Source organism: Panicum hallii, chromosome 5, assembly GCF_002211085.1.
Source record: "Panicum hallii strain FIL2 chromosome 5, PHallii_v3.1, whole genome shotgun sequence".
NCBI lineage: Eukaryota > Viridiplantae > Streptophyta > Magnoliopsida > Poales > Poaceae > Panicum > Panicum hallii.
The window spans coordinates 30,862,090-30,873,102 of NC_038046.1; positions in this window are offsets into that span (position 1 = coordinate 30,862,090).

Sequence of the window (11,013 nt, forward strand, 5' to 3'; positions counted from 1 at the left end):
TATTTTGGGTAGTTCGGGTACCACGGGTTGAAGCCCGAAATACCCAAAATTAATTCGGGTTTTCGCATATGCCACCCGAAAATGTTCTTCGGGTTTTGGGATTCGGGTTTTTCGGTTTCGGGTTCGGGTTTTCTCGAGTTTGGGCTTCGGGTTCGGTTTTTATGCCCGGAGCTAGATGAAGTAGATAGGCCTCTGCACTCCAAATGCATGGCCTTCCTCACCTCGCTCGACTACAATAGCACTGCTGACAACATGAGTTGTTGCCGCGATGTAAAGTAGTAGATCTTCCCCCGGCAATGGCGCTGTAAGGATCGGAGGAGACTGAAGGTGATGTTTCAGATCTTGCAGAGCCCGCTTAGCCTCATCCATCCATTGGAACTTATCTTGGCGTTTCAGGAGCTTGAAGAAGGGTAGTCCTCTCTCCCCGAGTCGAGAGATAAACCTATTCAGGGCTGCCATACAACCTGTTAGCTTCTGCATATCCTTGATTGTGGCCGGAGCCCCCATATCAGTAATGGCCGAAATCTTTACAGGGTTGGCTTTGATGCCCCGATTGCTGACGATGAACTCAAGCAATTTCCCTAAAGGTACTCCAAAAACGCACTTGGTTGGGTTGAGCTTCCACCAAAATCTGCGAAGACTGCTGAACGTTTCTTCTAAATCTGCGATCAAGTCATCGGAATCCCTGGTCTTGATAACCACATCATCCACATAGGCCTCAACGTTCCGATGCAGCTGATCTGCGAAGCACATCTGGATCACACGGATGTCATGCTAAGCCCAGGCACGACATCACTCGGTATCATCAGTGTTGGCCGGGGACGGATCCCATTCCACGGACCAACCATCTGGAAGAGCACAGGGCCAAGGCAGGGAAAGAGTAGGGTCTTCAAAGACATCACCTCAAAAACATATAACTAGCAAGGCTGAGTATACTAATACTCAGCAAGGCTTACCCGGGTTTGGGTATATTTTAGCCCGTAACTAGACTCATGAAGGCATTTCAAGGGTTCTAGGTTTATTTTCAGCTGAAAAGCAACAAAGAGTATGAACTACTTTCAAAGTTTAGCTTTCACCTTCTAGTTGATTATCCATTCTAGGTTAGCACCTACACTAAGCAAGCAAGGTAGAGATTATCATCCATCAAGATTGTTCCATCATTAGTTACACTTCTTACTCTAAGTGGTAAAAGGGATAAGCAGTCTCATTCATCGTGAGAGGTGGACGATTCCTGAATCGAAATTCAACCTTGCAAGGTAAACCTAACACACACGCCTGGAACATCCAAAGATCATTCTACAGCAATTGTTTGCCTTTCATTCCGGATCGTGGACAGGGCCACCACAAGCGACTGCAGGACCATACGCACACCCAATGTGTGCAGGACGTATGTCTGTAGCGCGACTACAAAACCCGTACTCCTGGTTGCCCTTGCAACACGTATTCCCACACGTCGAATCAAGTAACCAAAAGAACCAAGTACATGTGGTGGTCAGTATGTCCACTTGCCGGGCCGATTGGTTACTAGGCTTACCGCTTACCATATTTCGCGGTATGTGGTTAGTACTTTCAAACGCTTAGCCACCACTACCACATGGTTCAGCCTTAACCACTTTTAACAAAACAGATAGGGTAAACCTTCAGGTCATGATACAACACACGACCCTGTCCATCATCCTTATAGTGGTTGTAGAACTGTAAACAAGCAACTCCTATATCGCGCGAGTGACAGGAAATCACTCGACTTTTACCGGTCCTATTTAGCAGAGCATCTAGCCGATATGGACTCAGGTTCAAAACATTGGTTCCTAGTATCAATGCATCTAGGGTTCCATTTCAACTCCTAGACTTAATGCAGGATATAATATATAAGTATAAGATTACATAATGTAGTAATTTAATTACTGGGTTATGCACCGGGGCTTGCCTTTACTGGGGGGACTGAAGTTAGTAAAGTTAAGATCTTCCGAGCTTTGGTTCGGGGCTTTAAATAATCCCTTGGTGACGTTCACTTGGTCTTCAGGAATATCCTCTGCAGACTTGTGGAAGATCTCTTAGGTATCATTGCTGAAGTAGTCGTATCTACATGCAATGCAATATTACATTCAAAGTGTGCACATAAAACTATCTTACATCACAATAAAGTTGCAATCCAACACTCATTTAACATACCACTCATATAACAATTAAAAAGATTAGAGACTAACTTGGGTAGAGCTTTAGGAGGAACAACTAATTAGAATCGGCTATTTGTTGAAGATTATGACAGAGCTGATTGGGACAACAGAGGTTTAGCCGATAGATATGCTTTGGTCGTGCCTAACAGAGACTCTTACTGTGCTAACTTGCTGATCTGTGGTGGTGCGATTCGGCAGGTGCAGCTGATAGGCTATCTACATCGGATGTCTAGCTGAGACGTGCTTAAGAGTTATCCTAGGTAACTAGGTGTGGTTGTATCGGCTTGATTACGTCAGCACAATAATTGAGTGACGTACAGCCGATGGGGTTAACTAAGTTAGACCTGTTACAAGAACTAGGTGGAACAGAATACTAACATCAGACTAGGCTGATGAGATCATAAGTGCGGAACTAGATTGAGGAGGATGTGGCTGATGTGTTTGTGCCGATGGGACATGTTCTACAGATGTGCAGCTGATTGGAGTGGGGTTAAGGGTATGTGACCGATAGATATATAGCCGATTTCCTAGCTGATAAATCGGCTGATAGAAGTGTGTGGATAAGGATGGGAAAAATTAAGGATTGATCGGCCATATTTGATCGATATGGAAAACAACTAGAATCGGCTTGGATCGGCCGATAGCAAGAACCCTAAGATCGTGTGTGCATCTCCGATACATCGACTATGTGCAGCCGATGTAGGATAGAACAAAAGAATTGTATCGGCAGTAGCCGATATTAGAAAGATATCAACCGTATCGGCTAACCAGCCGATGGTAGAAACATGTCAAAAGAAAAGCATCGGCTGACAGCAGTTACACAGAAATATCACGGACTCAAAGGAGACGGATGCTTAGCGGCTGAGCTGATAGCCGACACTGAAGTATAGCTGCAGAGATATATAAGATAAGCAGCAGATACACCCGGACTAACAAGGATTCTTATATGAAAAGGACCTTAAGAAGACTGAAATCAAGACAAGGATAAAGTCTTGATGGCAAGGATATAAGTATTCGTGTGAAAAGATTAACTAGATATCTCACATCTCTACTTAAGACATACATTCTATGATTTACTTTTCAGCTATAACACATGCTTAACACATAAGGTGCAAACAAAGCATTCATTTCCTAATATTTAACATAGACCACAAATCAAGGATTTTCAACTCAAGAGTACAACACAAAACTTATAGATTTTGACCTAAAGGTTCAAACAAAACTGATTTTGTATTTTTATGAACCTCTTACGAAAATCTATGAAATGTAGAAGTTCACTGCTTTGAAAATAAAAAAAGCTTCGGAAATTTTACAAAGAACACCCTAGAACTTTCTAAATCAAAGCAATTAAGTCCCTGATCGGGGAAAACAGAGAATAGGAAGATAACGACGATATTCCGGCAAAGGGATTGCCGGCATTAGAAAGATTCAGTAGGTCAGGGCAAACCTTGGTTGTGGAGAAGAACAGACGGAAAGTGAATCCCCGCAGTGATCAGGATCGGCGATAAGATGAGCTCGATGGTGACGAGATTCCGTGGATGACGAAGAAGTTTGCCAGGGGATTGTGATGGGTGAAGAATAGCCGGAGAGATGTTCCTCACGGTGACCCGTGGCGATGATAGTCAGCTTTGCCATGGTGATGATGTTACGGCGAAGGGATCCGAAGAGACTCGATAAAAGGGTTCACGAGCTTTCTGGAGGTGTTGTGGTCTTGCTCAGACGATCGGTGAAGGGTAAGAGCTGCTGGATGTCGTAGACTCAAGGAAGAAGCCGATAGGGCCGGATTGGTTCGCTATGCTGACTCCATCGCGAACTTCAGGGTTTTCCTGCTCACGGGTTGAGCTTCCTCTGCTCACGCACCCTTGGCTCTTGACCTGCTCGCGCGTGGCCTGTTGTCTTGCACGCGCTCACGCCTGCGGAATCGAGCCGAGCCGGCCACCGGTAGAACACTCTCGCTCGCATCCGCAGACGCGTTAGTCCAAATCCGTCCGAACCTTCGCTTTCGCTTCGCCGCGCCACACTCGCCCTCTCTGCCTCCGCGAGGGCAATGGTCTGCTCGCACCTGGCCACCTCCAAATCCTCCACAAATAGTTCGCAGTGCCACCTGATCTCGTCCACTGCTTTCTCCTCAACGGCCTTCGACGTCTTCCACGCGCGGTCCCGCTGCTCCCGTGCGAATTCGTTCGCAGCCGCCGTACTGCAGCTCCTCCCGCACCGCGCATGTTCCCCCTGCACGCCGTTGCAACATCCGCCCGACAGCGTCCTGCACCCTTGACGCCTCGTCCAACAGCAGAACCCTCGCGTTCTTCGGTACCATGCGCATCGGCATTTCGTCGAACATCTTAGCTGCGTCCTCGATACGGCCATCGCGTTCCTGCATCTCGCGCAGAAGCTTTCCACCACAACTCCTCCTGCGCGCGCCTGGTCGTCAACCACCGCTTGGTCCCCCCACGCACGGCCTCGCTGCCTGCTCCTGCGCACACCGTCGCGCGCTGCTCCTGCCCCTGTGTCGCCCGTGTGCCGCCACGCTGCCGCCCACGCTCCTACGTGCTCCGCCAGCCGTTCGGGGCCGCCCTGCCCGCGTAGCTGCTCCACCGCGCACGCGCAGCCTGCACACGCGCGTCTGCACGGCCACCTGACGCCTCGCTCCACACCGCCTGGAGCCTCGCCCATGCTCACGCCGCCTTGGGCCGTGCTGCCCAGCTCCCGCTCTCGCCTGGCCTTAGGCTGCTCGCCCAGCGCGCTGCGCCGCCGCCCAGCGCCTGCTCCGGCTGCAGCTGCTGCTGCCGGTGAGGAAAAGAGGAGGGGCGCCAGGAAGAAAGGCAAAACAGAGAGAGAGAAAGACGCTGGCGGTAAGGAGAAAAAAGAAAGGGCACCTGGATAAGGGACAGCAAAGAAGAAGGACAGATGGAATTTCCCAAGGACTTATGCGCAATTTCAAAAAACTGCAAGGGCCTTTCTGTAAAGCAAAATTTTCTCATTAATCTAAAACCCTAATGAAGAAATGCCCAAAACGAGAGTTGGAGAGTTTTTCAAACTCTACAACATTGCTTTAGGGCTCAAGTTTAAAAACTCAAAACTTGTATCTTTACACGTGAAATTTTGAACAAAGATTGGATTTGAATTACTTTTGTCCTAAAGAGTATAACTTCATAAAATTTAGGACCTAAATTCAAGCATTTATGACACGTCATGATGACGGGCTAGACACGTCATAATGATTGGATAGACATGTCATGATGACTTGCACCTTTTACACTTTAGTCCTGAGTAACTTTGAAAATTACTTTTGTAATTCAATTACTTGCATAAAAGGACTTGTACTTTTACAAAATTACATAAATACCCTTATTTTCACAACTTTACCCAAATTTTTATACAATTCAACACATGCATTTTCTATTGCAACTTTTTGGATAAATATATATTTTTTTACAGGACATAGAGTAAGAAAAACATGTTTGCAAAACCACCCTTCACTTATTTTGAAGTTACCTCACATCCAAATACATTTTGCAAAAACAACCCTAGGTTTTTCTGTAATTACAAAAATATCCTTTTTACTTGCACTTTAAATTTTCAAAAGCTTCACACAAACATTCACAAGCTTTACACTATCAAGCACATACTTCACTCTAACAAATTATGCGCCTAGTTTACAGGTATTCGAACTGTCACAGCCTTCCCCCCTAAAAAGAATCTCGTCCCGAGATTCGGACGAAAGACTCTTAAGGGAAGAAAAGCAAATCACCCATCAAAAGTAGCAGGAAGCAATTTTGCACCAGGGAAGATTGATGTTGATGGTAAAAACTGTTGGAGTATAACGAGATGAGTATGATGAGAGAAGAAAAAGAAAGGTGATCAAGTTCTCATAAAGTCGAGATCACAATCATGAGGATGATAAATGTCGGCGACATTTATCACAAGACTTATGGGTAGTAAGTGAGGATAGTATGAGAGATTGACAAGTGATGTTTGAAACATTCCTGCTTAGAGGTTATTATCTGAATGATTTGGATGATGTTGATTGCAAAACATGCCCATTTATACCGATGCAATCAAGGGATAAAGACAAAATGCTCCAACTTAGAGTGCAATGCTTGATATATATACCCATGAATGTGATGCACTGCTGAGATATATGATTGCAATGATGATGCAACACGAGAAGGGAGGATTCCATGCACGACCAAAATGGTGCATATGACACAATGCAATTACCATGATGCAATGCTTACACCATGATGCAAGGATGACGATGCTTGTGATGTGTGCACGTAAGAAATGCATAAAATATGATGCATACTGTGATGAGTTGATGATGCACATGACTCGCACTCTACAACCGTTCTCTCGTAACTAACACCTGGGTAGTTCTATATCCTTAAGCGAGGATCAAAAGTTAGGACACTAGTAAGGTTGCATAAAAAGAGATTGCAGTGGGGTTACGTCACATATACTTAGTCACCAGTGCGCTCCTAATGGCTCAATTATGTGGCTGCAGCACACATGAGGCCTTAGGTTCCGACACGGCATCATGGTCATGTGATTAAACACCACCACAAAAGAGGAATAACAACCCTGTAGTGCCAACAGCAACAAGATAGCTTTAGGAAACCAAAGACAACCCGAAGTTGTACTGGAGGCACACCGTCAGTCTACGGATTTTCAATGACGATGCAACACTATGCACTGACCAAAGATGGTATATGTTATGATGCATGAATTTTGCTAGTAGAACTGTATCCTAAAAAGTAATTATTGTCATAAATCTTTTTAATTTATTCAAAATCATCTGAGCAGAAATTGAAGGTGCAACTTTCAGATGTTGTAACCAGAATGGCCAACAACATAAGGTACAACATCGAGAGAGGACAGATGAATCACTGAATGATGGATTGAAAAGTTTGATGATAATTATCAAGGTTTAACCATCAAATGAAAAGCTCAATGCTTCTGTCGAAACAGATTCAAAGCAAGATCAAGGGTTTGATTTGGATGCTGTCAGACCCGGGGCCACCGGGCTGGGCATGTCACGAAGTTTAAGAGATTAAGCCCGTCTTATCTCTTATTCATTTTGTTTGTCTCTTGTTTATCCCATTTAAATAGGAGATAGAGCTAACCAACGCGAAGAGGATCTACTCGAGATCAGTTCTGGTGTGATCCCGCGGAGGGGGTTGGTTAGCATCTTTGTAACTCTGACCCCTCGGATATATAAGGGAGGTCAGGGACCCCCCTATAAAAAAAAAGAGGATCATTAGGTCATTCTACACCAAAGAGAATAAAAACCACCATACAGGACGTAGGGTGTTACGCTCCGCGCGGCCCGAACCTGTCTAAAGACTTGTGTTCTTTGCACCTTCGAGTTCCTGATCTCGGCGCTCCCTCATCCAAAACTTACCACCTTGGGTATATCCCTCGGTGGGCAGCCGGTTAAACACCGACAGCTGGCGCGCCAGGTAGGGGGGCACATCGAAGATCCACCGGCGAACTCGACGGCATCTTTCTAGTTCACCAGGTGGCGGATTGCAACCTTCACGCATGTGCATCGACGAGTCGATTCATCGAGTTCGAGATCGGATCCTTCAGCGAACGGCTACATCGATCTCGACTACTCGGCTCGACTTCACCTCGCGCTGCAACGTCGATGCACCGCCGCAGTCGACCTCGACGACCCGGTTCAACTTCGGCTTGTGCTGCAATATCCACGCGCAGCAGCGACGAGTTCGACTACTTTGACTTCGTGAGGACGATCGGCAGCCCGCCGACGACTACTTCAACTACTCGTCTCGACTTGAAAACTAGTCGGAATCGACTCCGACTAGTCGAGCTTCGTCAACAAACCGTCGCAGCTCCATCAACGAGCTCCACGGCTTCGTCAATATTCGTCCACGAATCAAGCTAAGTGATTTATACCTTTTCCGACTTGTTCTTCACAGGATCAGCTACCTTTTCGGGTACGCCTCTCGATGGGCATGAAATCCTCGGGGGGCTACGCCCTGATCGACTACTCCTGGGATGCTAGACCGACAGCCACAGCTTTGGTGCACCGAGTACTGGAGGCTCTGCCACAGACTTGATGCACCGAGTGCTGGCGGCTTTGCCACGGCCTTATGACACTGACTACGGAGGCTACGCCACAAGGTTGTGTTCTGAGTGCTGGAGGCTTCATGGGACTACGCCCTATGGAAGTATAGATCTTTGCGTGTTGCCACACACGCCCTCACCGACTACTTATGCGTGTATGTCTCTCGATGGGTACAAAACCCTCCAGAGCTACACATCGCCGACTACTTTATGCGCACCGCGCATCCTCTTTGTCGCATGACGACTTCTTTGTCTTCTTTTAACGGTTGCTAAAGTACTCGGGTAGCACACGCCTTAATCCGTGAAACCTCGACTCTTCTGTAAGCCTATGCTCCTACGCGTGCATGCGGCTGAGCTCCCTACGCTATGGTCTATGGCCATCAGGGATCAGGTGCTTAAACGTAACGGGCTAACTGCCCGAGGAAATTACATGGCCTAGCAAGAGCAAGACGCGAAATTTTTACACCGAATAAATTTTGATTCCTTCATATTATTACTGAGTACTACTCGGTATCTTCGCATTATGCTACATAATGTATGCATTGTCTTTTTTCAGATCAAGCTTCGGCAACAACCCTCCAGGCAGCACGGCGTGCCATCACAGTTCTGCTAGTTCCCAGGGTTGGGGGCTGGGCGATGCGCACTACTCGACATGGCTCCTTCGGCTCTCCTGGCTCGTAAGCTCGGGGGCTGGACGCCGCAAAACTACTCGAAGAAGACTCATATGAAGACTAAGAGTGCAGAAGAAATCTTAAGTCACCGCGCGGTTAAATAAACCAGCGGGAGGCTTACTTTCATTATGCAGAAAGCAAAGAGTTTTTCTCGAAATTTCAGAGTAACACCAATGCCACGATTCTTGGATCCTTTTTCCCAAACCTGGGAGATTTGGGTTCAAGGCTCGGGGGCTGCGGGGTACGTGACATCGACTACTTATTTTTCAAATTTCTTTGAAGGATAAGGAGGATTACAGACTAATGGGACCCTCAGCCTGATTCTCCGATTCAACCTAAGGCTCGGGGGCTACTCCATATGGAGTGCGATTTTTAAATCGCACACCATATCAGAAATAAAATTCGGGGCATGAGCACCTCATAGCTTCGATGCAGCCAAGCAAGTACTCGAAGAAGGACTTCAAGACAAATCATTGGAACAAGTCGAAGACTGCTTCGAAAGTACTCGATAAGCCTGCAGTACTCAGCTACGAAGAGCTCGGGGGCTTGTCAGACCCGGGGCCACCGGGCTGGGCATGTCACGAAGTTTAAGAGATTAAGCCCGTCTTATCTCTTATTCATTTTGTTTGTCTCTTGTTTATCCCATTTAAATAGGAGATAGAGCTAACCAACGCGAAGAGGATCTACTCGAGATCAGTTCTGGTGTGATCCCGCGGAGGGGGTTGGTTAGCATCTTTGTAACTCTGACCCCTCGGATATATAAGGGAGGTCAGGGACCCCCCTCAAAAAAAAAGAGGATCATTAGGTCATTCTACACCAAAGAGAATACAAACCATCATACAGGACGTAGGGTGTTACGCTCCGCGCGGCCCGAACCTGTCTAAAGACTTGTGTTCTTTGCACCTTCGAGTTCCTGATCTCGGCGCTCCCTCACCCAAAACTTACCACCTTGGGTATATCCCTCGGTGGGCAGCCGGTTAAACACCGACAGATGCCAAGCTAAGATCGGCGATAAGGTCCAAGCTAGCAGATTACGTTGGCTCCTACAACACAAAGTCTAGATAGACACTTAGATACAAGCAACATATTTTAGTACACAACATAACAAGCAAGGCAATCAAATCAATACAAGATAACATAATGCATGCACGTACTACACGTCCTCACAAACAAAAATAACTGCCAAGTAATATTGGTCTTACGTGGTTAAGTACGGTGGCATCATATAAATACATCTCTCCCTATAATATCTAGTCATTCTTACGTTCAAGCTTACGCAACGCGATTAGCGTACCTGCAGAAAATCACAAGATGTATATATATACCGAACCTTTCATGCCAGCATGTCATGAAAGCGTTCCCAAACATTACTGTTCACTATAGAAACAGCATCTGTACAATTACCGCCGTACAGACAATGTTAACATACGTTATCGAGATAACGTATTCAGGGGGTACCGCATCATGCGGGGGCATTGCTGTTCATACTCTGTACCTGACTATGTACTCCCAATGTAGTCAACCGAAGTTGGTACATTAGCAGCATCTCAAGTAGGCCACTGCTTGAGAAACAGCGTTCGGTTCGCATCACCGACGGGAAGGCTAACTCCCCAGTTAGCTGAGGATCCTTACCTTCTTACCTCATCGTCGAAGGTGTCATTACAGAATATAAGTTGGATTGTGCATGAATTTAAGTTTTGATAGAAAAGTAATGCTGGTAGTTAGGGTTATATACTTATACATATTATAGCCACTTCTATTTCCCTTATAAGCATTACCCTAGGGCTTTACGTACTAAACACAATCCTTAACGAATCCAACGCGGTTTTGCCAAACATTTTGTTGGTCAAACTTTTATACTGAAAGCATTTTTAAGGTAAAATGTATCTCTAGAGTAACCTTATAGCTCTGATACCAGCTGTGGCAGAACCAACCTGAATTATACCGGCTCAAGTACGCGAGTCCACTCCCGAGGGCTCCAACGTGCTTCAAACGGTATAATCCCTTAGCCTATCGGGTAACGTCCCGATAAACCACTGATACACAGGATCAAATAAGGTTACCTCACACGAAGGTGA